The following is a 19,886-nucleotide window of genomic DNA, read 5'->3' as shown; positions in this document are numbered from 1 at the left end:
TGGAGAATATTACAGGCACATCCAGCTTTTTGCGATCAACAATTACGTATTGCCTACTCTAGGGGCCAAAATCCAAACTTTTACGAATCCTACAGATCATAAAAAGTATAAAATATGACACAGATTGCAACAGTACCCAAGTGGTATATATTTTAATATGCCCTTGCCAAAAATTATATGTAGGCAAAACTACACGTACTCTCAAACAACGTCTCAGTGACCACAAATTTAATATCACCCACCAACGAAAGGAAGCTCCATTGGTAGTTCACTGTTAGGAAACACTCCATACTTTTATGGATTTTAAATGTTTAACTATAGATCAGGTCTCTATATTTAAATCTGTTTATTACGTTTTACAAAGTGAACATAGCTTAAGGAACATTTCTAATACACAGAAATCTATGACAAAATCTCTAAGGCAAATCAAAACAGTACATTACGAAGGGCAAAGGGCCTTCTGTCTGATAGCCCCGTACCTATAGTCCCTCCTCCTATAGAAACCAACGATATAATCACACTGTGCAGCTGATCTTAACTTCTATGATTGGGCAGATGGTTAAACAACTTGCTGCGGTTTTTGAGAAGAACTGTCATACATAAGTAGTTATCTGCTAACTGCTATTGTTCACCAGATAGATCAGGTCTCTAAATCCATAAGAGGTGGAGACAGATTGCGTCCTGATCCAAACGGAACAACGCTGGTTCTTCAGACTAAATACTTTAACACCTACTGGACTTAACAACCGAATAGAATGGAAAGCTTTTTTGTAATAGGTTCTATGATCACCCTTAGGGTCAGTTAGTCCTTTAAAAAATTCAAAGCCCATGTAAACAGGTTAGGGTCACACGACTGGTCGACGTTGCCAGCGTCGGTTTAAATACCGGCGCCATTTTGACTGATTTCCTCTAGAGTCCCACATAAAAAAATAGTCGGACTCCAAAATAGGAAACAGAGAGTGGGGTTAAATGGGCAGTATTCACAATGGAGAAGGGTAGTTAGTGGGGTTCCTCAGGGGTCCGTGCTAGGACCGCTGCTTTTTAATATATTTATAAATGATTTAGAGATGGGAGTAACTAGCGAGGTAATTAAATTTGCTGATGACACAAAGTTATTCAAAGTCGTTAAATCGCGACAGGATTGTGAAAAATTACAAGAGGACCTTACGAGACTGGGAGACTGGGCGGCTAAATGGCAGATGATGTTTAATGTGAGCAAGTGCAAGGTGATGCATGTGGGAAAAAAGAACCCGAATTATAGCTACGTCATGCAAGGTTCCACGTTAGGAGTTACGGACCAAGAAAGGGATCTGGGTGTCGTCGTCGATAACACACTGAAACCTTCTGCTCAGTGTGCTGCTGCGGCTAAGAAAGCGAATAGAATGTTGGGTATTATTAGGAAAGGTATGGAAAACAGGTGTTAGGATGTTATAATGCCGTTGTATCGCTCCATGATGCGACCGCACCTTGAGTATTGTGTTCAATTCTGGTCGCCGCATCTCAAGAAAGATATAGTAGAATTGGAAAAGGTGCAGCGAAGGGCCACTAAAATGATAGCGGGGATGGGACAACTTCCCTATGAAGAAAGACTAAGGACGCTAGGGCTATACAGCTTGGAGAAGAGACGGCTGAGGGGAGACATGATAGAGGTATATAAAATAATGAGTGGAGTGGAACAGGTGGATGTGTAGCGTCTGTTCACGCTTTCCAAAAATACTAGGACTAGGGGGCATGCGATGAAACTACAGTGTAGTAAATTTAAAACAAATCGGAGAAAATTTTTCTTCACCCAACGTGTAATTAAACTCTGGAATTCGATGCTGGAGAAAGTGGTGAAGGCGGTTAGCTTAGCAGAGTTTAAAAATGGGTTGGACGGATTCCTAAAGGACAAGTCCATAAACCGCTACTAAACGGACTTGGAAAAATCCAAAATTCCAGGAATAACATGTATAGAATGTTTGTATGTTTGGGAAGCTTGCCAGGTGCCCTTGGCCTGGATTGGCCGCTGTCGTGGACAGGATGCTGGGCTCGATGGACCCTTGGTCTTTTCCCAGTATGGCATTACTTATGTACTTATAAGGTAGGCTTGTTTAATTATTATTTCTGCATAGGAAACCAGTTAACATATATCCTGGCCTCCTCTCATAACGCTATTCTTTGTTTTAGGACACCAGCAGTAGCCGAGGGTCCAGCTCCTTAAGTAACATAGTAACATAGTAGATGACGGCAGAAAAAGACCTGCATGGTCCATCCAGTCTGCCCAAGAAGATAAATTCATATGTGCTACTTTTTTTATTTGTACTGTCCTCTTCAGTGCACAGACCGTATAAGTCTGGCCAGCCCTATCCCCGCCTCCCAACCACCAACCCCCAGCTCTGGCACAGACCGTATAAGTCTGCCCAGCACTATCCCCGCCGCCCAACCACCAGCCCCGGCACAGACCGTATAAGTCTGCCCAGCACTAGTCCCGACTCCCAACCACCAGCCCCAGCACAGACCGTATATGTCTGCCCACACTAGCCCCGCCTCCCAACCACCAGCTCTGCCACCCATTCTAGGCTAAGCTCCTGAGGATCCCTTTCTTCTGCACAGGATTCCTTTATGTTTATCCCACTCATGTTTGAATTCCGTTACCGTTTTCATCTCCACCACCTCCCGCGGGAGGGCATTCCAAGCATCCACCACCCTCTCCGTGAAAAAATACTTCCTGACATTATTCTTGAGTCTGCCCCCCTTCAATCTCATTTCATGCCCTCTCGTTCTACCGCCTTCCCATCGCCGGAAAAGGTTCGTTTGCGGATTAATACCTTTCAAATATTTGAACGTCTGTATCATATCACCCCTGTTCCTCCTTTCCTCCAGGGTATACATGTTCAGGTCCGCAAGTCTCTCCTCATACGTCTTGTAACGCAAATCCCATACCATCCTCGTAGCTTTTCTTTGCACCGCTTCAATTCTTTTTACATCCTTAGCAAGATACGGCCTCCAAAACTGAACACAATACTCCAGGTGGGGCCTCACCAACAACTTGTACAGGGGCATCAACACCTCTTTTCTTCTGCTGGTCACACCTCTCTCTCTCTATACAGCCTAGTAACCTTCTGGCTACAGCCACCGCCTTGTCACACTGTTTCATCGCCTTCAGATCCTCAGATACTATCACCCCAAGATCCCTCTCCCCATCCGTACCTAACAGATTCTCACCGCCTAATACATACGCCTCTCTTGGATTTCTACTCCCTAAGTGCATCACTTTGCATTTCTTCGCATTTAATTTTAATTGCCAAACCTTAGACCATTCTTCTAGCTTTTTCAGATCCTTTTTCATGTTTTCCACTCCCTCCGGAAGAAGAAGAGACGAAACAGGGACTCTGTCGAGCGTTCCCTTCTAATTCAGCTATGGTTACAACTAAAATAGGTGGCTCTTCTACTCAAAAGAATAAAAGTAGGTAGCCTTCTAGAGATATAACTTAATGTTAAACCGGAGGTTTTTAACTATTGAGGAGCTCGCATCATATCTATAAGAAACAAACAAAATGTCAATTTTAGATATGACGCAACCTGCCAGCTCTCAAAACATATGAGAACTCTGAAAAGGAAGAGCATCTGAAGTCTGTTCCTCTGATATATGAAACACAAAAATTACATACTGAGAGGAATACTTGTAACCAGTATCTATCAAATGTATTACACCAACAAGCAGAGGAGCACTAGATCACGCACTCAGTGTCAGGAAGCCGTTCAGATGTGGCATTGGGGTCACCAAAGTGGCATGTTCCTTTGAGCCACTTATCTGGCGGGCAAAAACAATACCTTGGCCAACAGACTGAGCAGCATAATGCAACTACACGAGTGGTCTCTCAATATGGGCATTGCCCACAAGATCTTCAGAGTGTGGGGCACCCCCCTTGGTGGATCTTTTTGCCACTTAGATCAACCACAAGGACCCTCAGTTCTGTTACAGGCTTCAGGCCAACGACAGACTAGCATCAGATGCCCTCCTCCTCAGTTGGGGGACAGATCTTCTGTATGTATATCCTCCCATACCGCTAGTGGGGGAAAACTTTGTTGAAGCTCAAGCAGGATTGCAGAACCATGATTCTGATTGCGCCGTACTGGCCATGACAGATATGGTTCCCTCTTCTTCTGGAGTTATCCTCCGAAGAGCCGTGGAGATTGGAGTGTTTTCCGACCCTTATCACACAGAATGAGGGGTTCCTTCTACATCCCAACCTCCAGTTTCTGTCTCTTGCAGCTTGGATGTTGAGAGCCTAGAATTTGCTTCCCTGGATCTTTCGGAGGGTGTGTCCCGGGTCTTGCTGGCTTCCAGGAAAGACTCCACCAAGAGGTGCTATTGTCTCAAACGAAGGAGGTTTGCCGTCTGGTGTGAGAACGAGGCCCTAGAGCCCCTTGCTTGTCATACACAGACCCTGCTTGAATACTTTCTACACGTATCAGAGTCTGGTTTCAAGACCAATTCTGTAAGGGTTCATCTTATTACAATTAGTGCTTATAATCAACGTGTAGAAGGTAAGCCTATCTCTGGACATCCTCTGGTTCGCTTCATGAGAGGTTTGCTTTTGTCAAAGCCCCCTGTCAAACCTCCATCAGTGTCATGGGATCTCAACATCATTCTCACCCAGCTGATGAAAACTCCTTTTGAGCGACTGAATTCCTGCCAACTGAAGTACTTGACCTGGAAAGTTGTTTTCTTTGTGGCTGTTACTTCAGTCAGTGAGCTTCAGGCCTTAGTGGTGGATGTACCTTATACTAAGTTTTATCACAACAGAGTAGTCCTCCGCACTCACCCTAAGTTCTTACTGAAGGTGGTGTCGGAATTCCATCTGAACCAGTCGATTGTCTTGCCAGCATTTTTTCCCCGACCTCATACCCATCCTGGAGAAAGCAGCTTGCACACCTTGGATTGTAAAAGAGCATTTGCCTACTACATGGAGCGGACCAGGCCCCACAGACAGTCTGCCCAACATTTTGTTTCTTTTGATCCCAACAGGATGGGGGTCACCATCGGGAAACGCACCATTGCTAATTGGCTGGTAGATTGCATTTCCTTCCTTTTTTTCTCCCTTTTTCCCTCTCCCCCTGTTGCCCCCCTTTTCTCTTCTTTTTCTTCTCCCTTTCCTCCCCTTTTTCTTCCCCCCCCCCCTTTTTTCCCTCCTTTTTTCATTTTATTTTTGTTTTGTTCTATATATTTATCCATTTTTTATTCTTTATTCTATTTCGCATTTTTTCTTTTTTCATCTCTTAGTTTCAATTTTCACTCATTTACCGGGAATTTGTTTTCCCCATTTTTGACCCTAGTCTTATTAATAAATCCTTATTCATGGACTCAAAATGATCATCCCTCTCCCTTTCTCCCTCATTTTTTCAAAGTTTTTATGGGTTTCATCACTACTGGTTTCATATCTTTTACATTTTCACTAAGACATATCCCTCAGAGAAGACAAACAGACATGTATGATATGCATAGGTTTATCAGTATTATGTGCACAGAGACACACAAATGCATTTAAGCGTATAGATTTTTACAAAAAGATTATTGTCTGTGTACTATATATAGAATACATTTCTTAAATATTGTGCAGATATATTTTATTTATTTACTAGTAAAAGAGGCCCGTTTCAGAGCAAATGAAACGGGCGCTAGCAAGGTTTTCGTCGCCAACACCCCCCACCTCCCTGGCCAACCCCTTCGTTGTTCTGCCATTGCTCCGCCCCCAACGTCATGACGTTAGAGGCGAGGGCGTGGCCCGGAGCAATTTCCCACCCTCCCTGCCTCCCTCCCTGCCAACCCCTTCGTTCAGCCATTGCTCCGCCCTCGAGGGCAGGGGCCCGGAGCGATTTTGGTGGCTTAACCACCACGAACCTTCAAACCTTTTTGAAGGAAGTCAGGGCTTGGCTTCACAGATGTCAGTGTCCTCAGAACGTTGAGGGTGAGTTTTATTACAGTAGATATGCCTTGTATGTTCCATCTCTATTTATGTATTTTTTATTTTTTATCTATCTGTAATTAACTGTGCACATCTTTTTTATGCAATACTATCACTCTACGATTGACACAAGAGTACTTTACATACATTTTTGTCATATGGCTTGTATTTAGCAACTGATGTATACATACTTTTATTTGTTCTTTAACTGTCCATTTATATATGTTTTTTAATATTTCATTAGTTTTTATTTTACAATATTTTACATTGTTTTAGCTTTTTAGCATTTGATTCTTTGACTACATATGGTTTGTTTTTATTTAACGTTTATTTATTTGTATATATGTGTTTTGTAGACTCCTGATGCAGGCCTAACGGCCAAAACACAACGGTTTTGTCGAGTCTTTTATTCATCAATAAACAAGTATTTTTAAGATCCATCTCTCCAGGTCTTGTATTTCTGTGGTCAAACATCCCACTTTCTTCCATACCTGGCCCTAGAGGGTCATGCCACAGCTCATAGTGTCGGAACCATGGCTGTGTTGGTAGCCCACTTGAGGTCGGCCTCCATTGAAGAAATTTACAAGGCTGTGATGTGGTCTTCAGTCTACACATTCACATCACACTACTTCCTTGAGCAGGATACCCAGTGCAACAGTCTGTTCGGGCAGACAGTGTAGTTTGGGGTCTAGGATCGAACTGTACTCTCCTAGGCCATTTTATTCTGTTCCAGGCTGCACTCTCATTCAGATTGTATATAGTTTTAGGTTAATCTGTGTTATGTCCTCGCCGTTGCGAGGCCCAGTTGATCAGTGTTGTTTTTGGTGAGTCTGGATGCTAGGGATTCCCCACTTATGAGAATAAATTAGCCCGGTTGTCCTCGGAGAAAATTAAGGTACTTACCTACAGTGGCGTAGCAAGGGTGGGGCAATGGGGGCGGTCCGCCCCGGGTGTCATCGGGTGGGGGGGGTGCTCCGCTCCCGCTGCTCCACCTTTAAAAAATTTTCGAAGCGCCGGAGAGTGGCAGGCAGCGCGTCTCGCGTCTGCCCGGCTAGTAAAGAAGATCTCGCTGACGTCGTCGCCCTTCCCACATTGAGTCCCGCCCCCCTCTGATGCAACTTCCTATTACCGCGAGGTCGGGCGGGACTCAGTGTGGGAAGGACGACGGCGTCTACGAGATCTTCTTTACTAGCAGGGCAGACGCGAGGCGCGCTGCCTGCCACTCTCCGGGTCTTCGAAAAAAATTTTTTAAAGGCAGGACAGGGTAGGAGCAGCAGGAGAACGGATCTCAGCTGTCGGGTCGGGGGGGGGGACTCAGAGGGGAGAAAGAGATTGGGGAGGGGTAGGGGAGCTCAGAGGGGTGCTTAAAGGGGATTAGGGAGGGTGGGGGAGCTCAGAGAGGGGAGAAGGGGATTGGGGAAGGGTGGGGGAGCTCAGGGGTGCTTAAAGGGGATTAGGGAGGGTGGGGGAGCTCAGAGAGGGCAGAAGGGGATTGGGGAAGGGTGGGAGAGCTCAGAGGGGTGCTTAAAGGGGATTAGGGAGGGTGGGGAGCTCAGAGAGGGGAGAAGGGGATTGGGGAAGGGTGGGGGAGCTCAGAGGGGTGCTTAAAGGGGATTAGGGAGAGTGGGAGAGCATCAAGGAGGTGGGCTTGGGGGGGGGGTGGGGGAGCTCAGAGGGGTGCTTAAAGGGGATTAGGGAGGGTGGGGGAGCTCAGATGGGTGCTCAGAGAGGGGAGAAGGGGATTGGGGAGGGTGGGGGTGCTCAGAGGGGGGAGGGGAGTGCTCAGATGGGAGAAGGGGTCTGAAGCTGGAACTGGGATCTGACAAGGGGGGCAGGAGGGAAAATGGGTCCATGCCTGGGGCAGGTGGGAGAATGGTTCTGGGGCTGAAAAGGGGGGATGCAAGGCATGTGGTGGATGAAGGGGGCTGAAACTGTGGGGACTAGGGGCTTTAAAGGGGACAGGGAGAACTGGCTGGGGCTGAAGCTCGGGACTGGTGAGAGAAAAGGGCTGGGGTTGAAACTAGGGCCTGAAAAGAGGACAGGGAGAAGTGGCTGGGGGCTGAAGCTCAGGACTGATGGGAGAAAAGGGCTGGGGACTGGTGGGATAGTGGGGCTGAAAAGGGGGGCAGGTGGGAGATGTGGGCTGGGGCTGGAACTAGGGGCAGGTGGAATAAGGGGGCTGGAACTGGGGGCTGAAAAGAGGGGGCAGAAAGAGAAGGGATAGAAGGGGGGAGTGTGAGGGAGGGCAGACCCTGGATGGATGGTAGAGGGAGGGCAGACGGATTAAAGGGGCAGAGAGAAAGGGCAGATGGTGGGTGGAAGGGGAGAGAGAAAGAGGGCAGACTGGGGCAAATGGTGGATGGAAGGGGCAGAGATAGAGGGCAGATGTTGATGGAAGGGGGAGAGAGAGATGGCAGACTGGGGCAGATGGTGCATGGAAGGGGCAGAAGTGGATGGAAGGGAGAGAGGGCAGACGATGGATGGAAGGGGCAGAGAGAGAGGGCAGACACTGGATGGCAGAGAGAGAGCGAAGACAGATGCTGGATAGAAGGAAGACAGTGAAAAGATGAGGAAAGCAGAAACCAGAGACAACGAACTGTAAATGGTAAAATTATGTATCATACCTGATAATTTTCTTTCCATTAATCATAGCTGATCAATCCATAGACTGGTGGGTTGTGTCCATCTACCAGCAGGTGGAGATAGAGAGCAATCCTTTTGCCTCCCTATATGTGGTCATGTGCTGCCGGAAACTCCTCAGTATGTCGATATCAAAGCTCCATCCGCAGGACTCAGCACTTATACACCCACAAAGGGACACTCTGCCCAGCTCACCACCGCCGAAACGGGGGAGGGGAATTAACCCAGCTCATCCCTACACAAGTGGGGGAGGGGAATCCGTCCAGCTCATCCCCGCGGAGCGGGGGAGGGACACCACACCCGCCGATGCGGGGGGATCTGGCTTATCCTGCAACCGCGGGAGGAGCTGACTGACCCTAACACCGCCGAAGCGGGAGGGGTACAAAGCTGCCCTACAGCCGCACGAAGCGGGAGGGAGTGCCGGCAGAATTTAAATCTCAATCCAGCCCCGTAAAACGGAGGGGAGAGGAATGCAGCAGCTCACTGTAACACAAACTCGTCTCAACTCTTGAAGAATCCAAGTGAAAAAATAACTTGAACACGAAGTCTTCCTGAACAGGAACTGAAGACTAAACTTGAATCTGAAATGCAACCAGAATATAAACAGTACAGATATCTGGGAGGGACTATGGATTGATCAGCTGTGATTAATGGAAAGAAAATTATCAGGTATGATACATAATTTTACCTTCCATATCATCAAGCTGATCAATCCATAGACTGGTGGGATGTACCGAAGCAGTACTCACCCAGGGCGGGACATAGAAATCCCTGACCGCAACACTGAAGCTCCAAACCGGGCCTCCGCCCGAGCAGCCACAGTCAAGCGGTAATGCTTGGAGAATGTATGGGCCGAAGCCCAAGTTGCCGCCTTGCATATCTCTTCCAAGGAGACGGAACCGGCCTCTGCCATCGAGGCCGCCTGAGCTCTTGTGGAGAGAGCCTTCAGCTGGATAGGTGGCACCTTCCCCGCAGCCACATAAGCCGCTGCAATGGCTTCCTTGACCCATCTTGCCACTGTAGGCTTAGCAGCCTGCAGACCCCTACGAGGACCTGCAAACAGGACAAACAGATGATCCGATTTCCGGAAATCATTGGTCACTTCCAAGTATCTGATGATGACTCGTCTCACATCCAGACATCTGAGAGCAGAGTATTCCTCTGGGTAGTCCTCCCTACGAAAGGAAGGGAGACAGAGCTGCTGATTCACATGGAAGCGAGAAACAATCTTGGGCAGGAAGGAAGGCACTGTGCGAATAGTCACTCCTGCCTCAGTGAACTGCAGAAAAGGCTCTCGACATGAGAGCGCCCGGAGCTCAGACACTCTTCTGGCTGAAGTGATAGCCACCTAAAAGACTGCTTTCAACGTCAGGTCTTTCAGAGATGCCCTTGACAAGGGTTCAAAAGGCGGCTTCTGCAATGCTCTTAGCACCAGATTGAGATTCCATGCAGGCACCACAGAGTGCAGAGGAGGGCGCAGGTGATTAACTCCCTTAAGAAAGCGCACCACATCTGGCTGTGAAGCCAGGGAAACACCCTTCAGGCGGCCCCTGAAGCAAGTCAGAGCCGCTACCTGGACTTTAAGGGAACTGAGCGACAGGCCTTTCTCCAGACCTTCTTGCAGGAACGCCAACACTGAAGAAATTGGAGCAGTGAAGGGAGAAAGTGAGCCTGCTTCACACCACGCTGCAAAGGTACGCCAAACCCTGGCGTAAGCAGTAGAAGTAGAGCGCTTCCTCGCTCTCAGCATAGTGGCGATGACCTTGTCTGAGAAGCCCTTCTTTCTCAGACGCTGCCGCTCAATAGCCAGGCCGTAAGACCAAAGGGGGAGGGATCCTCCATCACCACGGGACCCTGATGTAACAGGCCCTGCTCCACAGGCAGTCGCAGAGGATCGTCGACTGAGAGCCTGATCAAATCCGCATACCAGGGACGTCTGGGCCAGTCCGGACCCACCAGGATTATCCGGCCCAGATGCTTTGCCACCCGGTCTAGCACCCTGCCCAACATGGGCCAGGGCGGGAACACATAGAGAAGCTCTTGTGTCGGCCACTGTTGGAGAAGAGCATCTACTCCCAGGGATCGAGGGTCCCGTCCTCTGCTGAAAAAGCGCGGCACTTGGCAATTGGCCGATGACGCCATCAGATCTAGGCTCGGCTGGCCCCAGCGCTTCGTGATGTCCAAGAACGCCTGAGCAGATAGCTGCCACTCTCCGGGCTCCAAGGTATGGCGACTGAGAAAGTCCGCCTTGACATTCATGACTCCGGCAATGTGGGCCGCTGACAGCTGTTCCAGGTTCGCTTCCGCCCACTGGCATAGATTCATGGCCTCCTTGGCTAGAGGGGCGCTCTTGGTACCTCCCTGGCGGTTGACATAGGCCACAGCAGTGGCATTGTCCGACAGTACCCGTACTGGCTTCAACGCCAGTACCGGGATGAACTTCAAAAGCGTCAACCGAATGGCTCTGAGTTCCAGGAGGTTGATAGACCACTTTGCCTCTGCAGGAGACCAGAGCCCCTGCGTTGTCCTTCCCAAGCAGTGGGCTCCCCAGCCCGTCAAAGAGGCGTCCGTCGTGACGACAATCCACTCTGGGGTCACCAGAGGCATTCCTGCAGACAACTTGTCTGTCTGCAGCCACCAGCTCAGCGCCTTGCGCACTGCTGGGTCCAAGGGAAGGCGCACAGCATAATCCTCCGACATCGGAGTCCAGCGCTGCAACAGAGAGTGTTGTAGTGGTCTCATATGAGCCCTGGCCCAGGGCACTACTTCCATCGTGGCCGTCATAGAGCCCAACAGCTGCACATAGTCCCAAGCCCGAAGAGGAGAGGCTACTAGGAACTGGTCCACCTGAGCCTGAAGTTTGACAATCCGATTGTCTGGCAGGAACACTCTGCCCACTTGGGTGTCGAATCGAACTCCCAGATACTCCAGGGACTGAGTCGGGCGCAGCTGGCTCTTCTCCCAGTTGATGATCCACCCCAGGGAGCTCAAAAGAGCAACCACCCGGTTCACAGCTTTGCCGCACTCTGCATAAGAGGGGGCTCGGATCAACCAGTCGTCCAGATAAGGATGGACTTGTACTCCTTCCTTTCGCAGGAAGGCCGCGATGACCACCATTACTTTGGAAAAGGTCCGCGGAGCAGTAGCCAACCCGAAAGGGAGAGCTCTGAACTGGAAGTGTCGTCCCAGGACTGCAAAACGCAGGAAGCGTTGATGAGGAGGCCAGATGGGAATATGCAGGTACGCTTCCTTGATGTCCAAGGAAGCCAAGAACTCTCCTGCCTTCACTGCCGCTATAACAGAGCGGAGAGTCTCCATGCGAAAGTGCCGCACTTTCAAGGCCCGATTGACCCCTTTGAGGTCAAGGTTAGGCCGGACAGAACCTCCTTTCTTTGGTACCACAAAGTAAATGGAGTAACGTCCCTTGCCAATCTGATTTTCTGGCACCGGAACGACCGCACCCAGGCGGATCAGGTTGTCCAAGGTCTGCTGCACTGCCACAGCTTTGACCGGAGACTTGCAGGGAGAGAGTACAAACCCGTCTCTTAAGGGTCGGCAGAACTCTAGCTTGTAGCCATCTCTGATGACTTCCAGCACCCAAGCGTCTGAAGTTATTGTGGTCCACTCGCCCAGAAACGAGGACAACCGTCCTCCAATCTGCACTGGGGCGTGGACCAAGGCCCCGTCATTGGGTACGAGACCCTGGGGGAGGACCGGAGGGAGCACCTCCGGGACGGCGGTCTCTGCGAAAGGAATGCTGCTTGGGGGAGAAAGTCCTCTTGAAGGAAGAGGGGGCAGAGGAGCCCGACCTGCCCGGGCGGTACCGACGGGCTTCCTGAAACCGTCCTCTGGAGGTATCGGAACGAGTACTAGCCCGAGCCCTGACCTCTGGTAACTTCTTGCCCTTAGACGTGCCGAGATCGGTCACGATTTTGTCCAGCTCGACCCCAAAGAGCAGCTTGCCTTTAAAAGGCAATCTAGCCAGGCGGGATTTAGAGGCGTGGTCAGCAGACCAATGTTTCAGCCAAAGCCTCCGCCGTGCAGAGACTGTCTGAGCCATGCCTTTAGCTGAGGCTCTCAAGACATCATACAGCAAGTCTGCCAAATAGGCTAAGCCCGATTCCAGGGCCGGCCAATCAGCCCTCAAGGAATGATCCGAGGGGGAAGCCCGCTGCACCATAGTCAGGCACGCCCTGGCCACATAGGAACCGCAAACCGAGGCCTGCAAACTTAAAGCAGTCGCCTCAAAGGACGACCTTAAGGCCGCCTCCAATCTTCTGTCTTGGGCGTCCTTTAGGGCCGTGCCACCTTCCACCGGCAAAGCCGTTTTCTTAGTCACCGCAGTGATTAAAGAATCCACGGTAGGCCACAGATAGGCCTCACGTTCACTTTCAGGCAAAGGATAGAGGCGGGACATAGCCCTAGCCACTTTGAGGCTCGCTTCCGGGACATCCCATTGAGCCGCAATTAAGGTGTGCATGGCATCATGCACGTGGAAGGTTCTAGGCGGGCGTTTCGTCCCCAGCATAATGGCAGAGCCAACAGGGGCTGAGGGAGAGACGTCCTCCGGAGAGGAAATCTTCAAAATGCCCATGGCCTGCACTAACAGGTTGGGCAAATCCTCTGAGCTAAAAAGCCGCGCTGCAGAGGGGTCATCCGCTCCAACCGAGCGGGGATCCGTCTCCTCCAAGGAATCCGCAAAGGACCGTTGGGAGAACTCAGATACGCTGCCCTCATCTACATCGGAGGAGACAAGGTCCTCCAAGGCCTGGGAATCAACCCGAGGGCGTTTACCTCCGGGGACCTCAACCTCTTTACCAAACGAGGGAGCAGGGGCAGCGTTTTGCATAAGGAAGGCCTGATGCAGCAGCAAAACAAACTCGGGGGAGAAACCCCCCAGACTGTGCACTTCCGCAGCCTGGGCTACAGCCCTAGACGCACCCTCAACCGGCGCTCGCAAGAGCGGGGGAGAGACATGCTGCGCATCCAAAATGGTGTCCGGCGCGACACTCCGCGAAGGAGCCGCGCGGGAAAAACGGCGCTTAACTTTAGCCGCTTTGGTGCCGTCGCCCAAATTAAGGGCGTCCATGGCATTAATGTCTCCCTCAAGGGCGGCCCACGAAGAAGCCGTCCGAGCCGCGTGGCCGGCCAAGATGGCGGAGGCGAGCAGCGGAGGATGGGCGTTTATGGCGGGAAAAACCGCCACGCCGGAGGAAGGACCGGGACACTCATCGGTCACGAAACTGTCACCCAACAAGGGCGAATCAGACTTTAAGACCCCCGCATCCCCTCTAGAAGCGCCTAAGCGATCCGGGGAGCGACTCTTTGCGCCCTCGCCCTCCGACGCCATATGCCACGTGGAGATCAATCGGGGAACCCCCTGCCCGCTATAAAAAGGTAAAAATTACCTGCTTTCCACTCCGAGCTGTAACGACCTGGTGTCCCAGTGAGTAGCTGCAATAAACGTTTAAATAAACGACGAAATAAACGCCTTTAAGGACGTTCAAAAAATTTTTATTTTTTTTTTTACGGAGCCAGCGGGAGGGGGGAGAAAAGGAGGGACCTGGCGCCACCAGGTTTGCACTTGCTCAAGAAGAGCCCTCAACCCCAGGCACTCAACAAAACCTAAAAATTAGGCTTGGAGGCCTAGCCAGAGCTGCTGCTGTGTGTGACCACCACCTGCTGAGATAGAGAACATACTGAGGAGTTTCCGGCAGCACATGACCACATATAGGGAGGCAAAAGGATTGCTCTCTATCTCCACCTGCTGGTAGATGGACACAACCCACCAGTCTATGGATTGATCAGCTTGATGATATGGAAATATATTTTTATTTTTTTGTTTTAGGATAAAGTAGTATTGTAGCTGTGTTAATAAATGTTTATAATAGAACATGTAAATAAGGTAATCTTTTTATTGGACTAATTTTAATACATTTTACTTTCGGAGAACAAAACCCCTTTCCTCAGGTCAGGATAGGACACTGTAACAGTACTATACTGAATTGACCTGAGGAAGGAGGTTTTGGCCTCTGAAAGCTAAATGTATTAGTCCAATAAAATGATATTATTTGTTTTATTTCTATTTGTTAATTTGTAAAGTGGTGATTGGTATTTTAGTTTTTTCAAATTTACATCTGCTGTCTTTATATTTTGCACAGGACTAGAGGACATTTTCTGTTTCTGTGGTGTTGCACTGTATGCAGAGTCTGGCATCGGGGGGTCAGTTTAATTTTTGTCTAAATAGAAAGTTTATGATTACTTATTCTATAGTGGATTAGGGTGTATCTGTATTTGTGAAAAAGACATGGCTTTCGGTTGGCATTGACTGTGCAGGATCGACGATCTGTACTAATCTGTCTGTTTTCGTTTTACAATAGGTGAATTGATGTTCTAGTGCTCACTGTAGTGTTTAAGATGCTTTCCTTTTCCTTGTGTGACTCGTACAAATTACTGCTTATGGTATGGTAGAATTGCTCTACAGGTCCTGAGTGTTTTGTATTCTCGGTATGCCTAGTACTGGATTTCGGGGGGGGGGGGGGGGGGGGGTGATAAAAAATGACCAGCCCCGGGTGTCAACTACCCTAGCTACGCCACTGCTTACCTATAGCAGGTGTTCTCCAAGGACAGCAGGCTTTCTATTCTCACCATCCCTCCCACCTCCCCTTGGAGTTGTCTCCTTTGTTGTTTTTACTTTATTTTTGCTGTAGTATTAAACTGAGGAGACCGTGTTCTAGCGGCGGGCTGGAAGGCACGTGCAGTGGAATGTGTGTCGTGTTCCACAAAGCTCTACTTATACTTGTTATGAATCCCAGACTGGGTGATGCTGGTTGGTTTCACCCACTTATGAGAATATAAAGCCTACTGTCCTCGAAGAACAGCTGCTATAGGTAAGTACATTTGCTTTTCTGTTCATTCACACCCCATGCTTGAATCCCTCAAATTTCACATTAATACCTACCCTCATGGGACTTTTCTTCTGATAAACTACCCCTCAGCTGCATCCTATTCACTTTTAACAGTCATTACTCAGACTTCTGTCTTAATTTGCCTTACTCCATTATCCTAGGTGATTTCAATATCCATCTTAATGATCCCAGCTCTCCAGTCTCTTGAGACTTTCTTGACTTCTCCTCTGACTTAAATCTCGCCCAATATGTTATCCAGATCTACTCATCGTGGAGGCCATACACTTGATCTTATGACCATTCCAGCTTCATTCTTCTTATTACATATTTCCTCTATTCTTCCACTGCCATGGACAGATCACTCCCTTGTACTTTTCAGTTGTTTATCACATGTTACAACTACCTCACTCCTAAATAAACAAGTATACAGGGATCTTAAAACCATTACCCCAACTTCCTTATTATCACACTTTGATCTGGACTTTAACTTTTTGCCAAGTTCTCTCTGAACAAATCCAGATATGGAATACTGGACTTTCTAAGGCACTTGATGCTGTCGCTCCATTACAATTTTGTTGGTCATCAGCTCAATCTAGATCCCGCAGTCCTTGGTTTACTAACAGACTACAGCAACACAAACGACAGCTGCATCAGGCAGAAAGAAAGTGGTGCCACCATCCTTCATCTACTAACCTCTCTATTTATAACAGTACAGCCCCTGTTATTTGTCTTGACATTGGATCCCCTGATCAGGGAAATCGAGGAGCACCCAGAGGTGAAAGGGGTGACCTGGGGCCCATACTCGTTCAAGGGCTCCGCTTTTGCTGATGACATCCTAGTACACCTTACGCAGCCAAAGCATTCGCTGGATGCGCTGTTGGAACTCTTTCAGGAATACGGGGACTTTGCAGGATTTCAGATTAACTATTCTCAGGCATTAACAGCTAGCCCCAAGGTGCGAGGGATGTGGGGAAGTTCCTTCCCATTAAAATGGGCTTCGGGATCGCTTCAGTATTTTGGGGGAACGGATTTCTATGACAACCGCTGAATTGCATCAGCTTAACATTTCCCGATTGGTTGAGGCGATGAGGGGACGATTAAGTAGATGGAAGGCCCTACCGTTAACAATGCATGGGAGAATACATTTGTTTAGAATGGTGGAGTTTCCAAGGTAGCTCTACACCTTCCAGGTGCTGCCTTTGAGACTCAAATGTAAGGATCTACAGCAGATTCATAAATGGGTGTGGAAATATATTTGGAGAGATTCAAAACCTAAACTTCCTCTGAAGCTGCTGATGGGAGCATGGGCGGAGGGAGGGATGGGTCTCCCAGATCTCCGTCGCTACAATCAAGCTTGCTTGCTGAGACACCTGGGGGACTGGTTGTTAGATAGACAGGATTATACGCCCCGAGGTGTTGAACAGGAATATTTTAAACCGTATCACTTATATTACCTACTTCCATGCCCAGGGAGCGATTTGCCTAGTTCGGTGAGTAGTAGTGTGTTTACTAGGTCCCCTTAGAGGGATTTGGAAGGATTTAACAGGGAGTTGGGGGGTTGTGGGAGATACTTCCGACCTTTTGCCATTACAGGGTAATCCTCAGTTCGCCTCAGGGTCAGAGACTAAAGTATTCCGCCGCTGGGCGTAGTTAGGTATAACAAGGTTGGAGCGTGTCCTTAGTTTCCAGGGCCAATTCTTGAGTTTGGGAGCACTGGGGGTAGGTATAACTCAGTCATTTATTTGCACACTGCCAGCTGGCATATTATGTGCGTTCCTTGGACCAAAGGAAGCTGGGGGAGAGGCATGGACGAAGAGTGAGGGAATTTTATGGATCCCTGCCTGGTGAAAGGGTGTCTGTTTCAGGGCTCCAGAGGGCTCTATGGGACCTAGGGAGAGGGAAGGAGGTGAGGGCCATTTGCACAAAATGGGGCCGGGACCTACAGCAGCCAAATTTACAAATTGACTTTCGGAAATTGGTTTCACGCATTCCTTCATTATCGGGAAACGCCAGTCTCAGGGAATGTCAATATAGAATCCTGCATAGGGCATATATGGCCAAACCCCAAATATTTTACATAGGATGGGTACCAGACCCGTTGTGTGCCAAGTGTCAGCAGAGGGAGGGCACGCTGTTTCACTCCCTTTGTGAATGTCATACGATACAAACCTTTTGGAAGCAAATAGCTCAGTACTTGGAGGCTGTGGTGCAACATAAGATTCAGTTTACTCCTCAGGGGGTTCTACTTGATCAGTATGAAAGGTTTCACCTCCACCACAAAGGGGCTCAGCAGTTTAATAGGGAAAGCAAGTATAATAGGGAAGAAGCTTATTCTGAATAACTGGATGAGGGCAGAGCCGCCAGATTACTGGCACTGGAGAAACCGACTATATGACATGTTATTGCAGGAACCGAAGGGTGGTGGGGTCCTCCCCCAAGAGAAGGAAAGCATTTTTGGAGATTTGGGACTCCTACATACAGTCGTTATCCCCTAAAGCTCGTAGCTTTATATTGAATAGTCTCTGACTCTGCACCTAAGTGTTTTTTTTTTTTCTTTTCTCTCTTTCCTCTTTCCCCTCCTTCCTGCATATGGTCGTTAGTCAGTTTGATGACAAATGTTCATGATATCTTGCAATAATCGTATGTAATATTCTTTTAGTGGAATCTACTTTGGTGGGGGGGAGGGAGGGTTGGGGGGGTCCGGTTGGGGGGGGGGTCCGGAGGGGTTGGTATGGGAGGGAGGGAATAAACACAAAAATGTTTCTGTTGCACACGAATGGAATGTGGTGGTTGAAAACTTATATTTTCTGATTTATCTGGCAGTGTCAAGCCAGACCGTTGTGTTTCCTTGTTTCATACAAAACAGCTATTTCAAGAGCTATAAAAAGCTTATTATACAGCTCAAACTATTAAAGTCCTAGCACGTCCATTCTTTAGAAGACATTGAGAACCCTTACTTCCTTTCACTCTTTTTCAGCCTCATCAGGGCACTTTACCCTCTGCTCGGATTTAGCTACACATTTTGAGAATAATGTTATTAACCTGCAAAGGTAGCCTTCATCCCTTAGCATTGTTTCCAATATCTTTACTGCCCACAACTACTGTAACTGTGCCTTGTAGCAATTTTAGTTCATTAAACAACCACAGCATGGCCACGTGATGCTAGGCTGAGAAACGGACGCCGCATCTCAGAGCTCCGGGGCCCCGCTGATAACATCCAGCCCCCTGCACCATTAAAATCACGCAAAAAGTCCACGAAGATCGGTAGTAGAGGTGGGAGTGACCCAACAACAAGAAATAAAGCAGACTAAGTGAGGGACGATCAGAATGACGTCTAAACCTAATCGGAAAGACGGAGCGAGGAGCCACGTGGGTGAGAGCAAGATGGCGGAGGCTTCTCCCGCGGGCAAAACGGTGGGCTCAGCTTGGGCAGCAGAAATAGCAGCGGAGGTGTCGTCGCTGCTGCAAGGATCGGTCGACAAGTTGCAAAAAATTTCGGACCAGATCGAACAAATGGATGGAAAGCTTGAAGGTCTGAGAGCTGACCTGACGGGGTTTCGGCAAAGATTATCAGATGTTGAAGATCATTGTCAACAAAACGAAACCCAACAAAAAACTTCAGGAAAAACTGCATTTATTAGAGCAGAAGGTGGAGGACCTTGAAAATCGGTCCAGACGGAACAACCTTCGTCTGGTAGGTCTTCCGGAGGCACTGCGCGAAATGGAATTACGGGACTTCCTAGAAGTATGAATACCGAAAGTATTAAACTTGAAGCGGCTGGAAAACTTTTTGTGCGATCCCACCTGCTCTTCTATCATTATTGTAGTTCTACCCCATCCCCTTCACTTCCTGTCTTTGTTATATTACTTCTAGAACCAGTTATTTTCCGGTAGAATCTTGTTACATTTATGTATTAGATTGCAAACTGCCCTGAAGGCTCCCATAGGGTGAGCTAGTAAATTCTAAATAAACTTGGAAACTTTAACGTGTCTCTCTTAGAGCTTGATGTGTCTGTACTATCACGCTATGCAACAGGGCTTTCTTGTCGCTCTTGCTATGACACCTTTCTGTCCTTGCCACCAAAATTGGCTTGATTTCTATCGTGTTTTTTTTGGTTATCACCTTTGCTAGTGGCTGTTCTAGGCAAGTTTTTCATCTAAGCATCCCTTCAACTTAAAATAGTAAGTGAGAACAGAAGAAAATCTGTTTGCTGTGTTATGGTTTTGGCACTTTTATTTATAGCATTTTAGCACCAGCTGCAAGCACTCTTCACTGCAAATGTGTTTGGTCATGGTGTTTTCTTTTTTTTTATGTTCAAGCATTTTATTAACAATTTTAAAGACAAACTATAACAAATTGTACAGTCAAACTAAAAATACAACTTTTAGT

At 48.4% G+C, this 19,886-nt stretch overlaps 1 protein-coding gene and 1 long non-coding RNA gene across 5 annotated transcripts in view; both read left to right on the top strand.

Annotated features, from left to right (window-relative positions):
• PWWP3A (PWWP domain containing 3A, DNA repair factor) overlaps positions 1 to 19,886 on the top strand; it is a 170,630-nt gene that overhangs the window by 145,288 nt on the left and 5,456 nt on the right. The gene's annotated exons all lie outside the window — the stretch shown is intronic.
• On the top strand, positions 6,538 to 19,707 carry LOC115481236. Its single transcript, XR_003943904.1, has 3 exons — positions 6,538 to 6,627; positions 11,152 to 11,153; positions 19,696 to 19,707. It is a non-coding gene; the product is annotated as an uncharacterized LOC115481236 (long non-coding RNA).

This window comes from Microcaecilia unicolor, chromosome 11 (assembly GCF_901765095.1).
Source record: "Microcaecilia unicolor chromosome 11, aMicUni1.1, whole genome shotgun sequence".
Classification (NCBI taxonomy): Eukaryota; Metazoa; Chordata; class Amphibia; order Gymnophiona; family Siphonopidae; genus Microcaecilia; species Microcaecilia unicolor.
The sequence above is the reverse complement of the archived record's forward strand: the minus strand, read 5'-3'. Positions and strand labels throughout refer to the sequence as shown.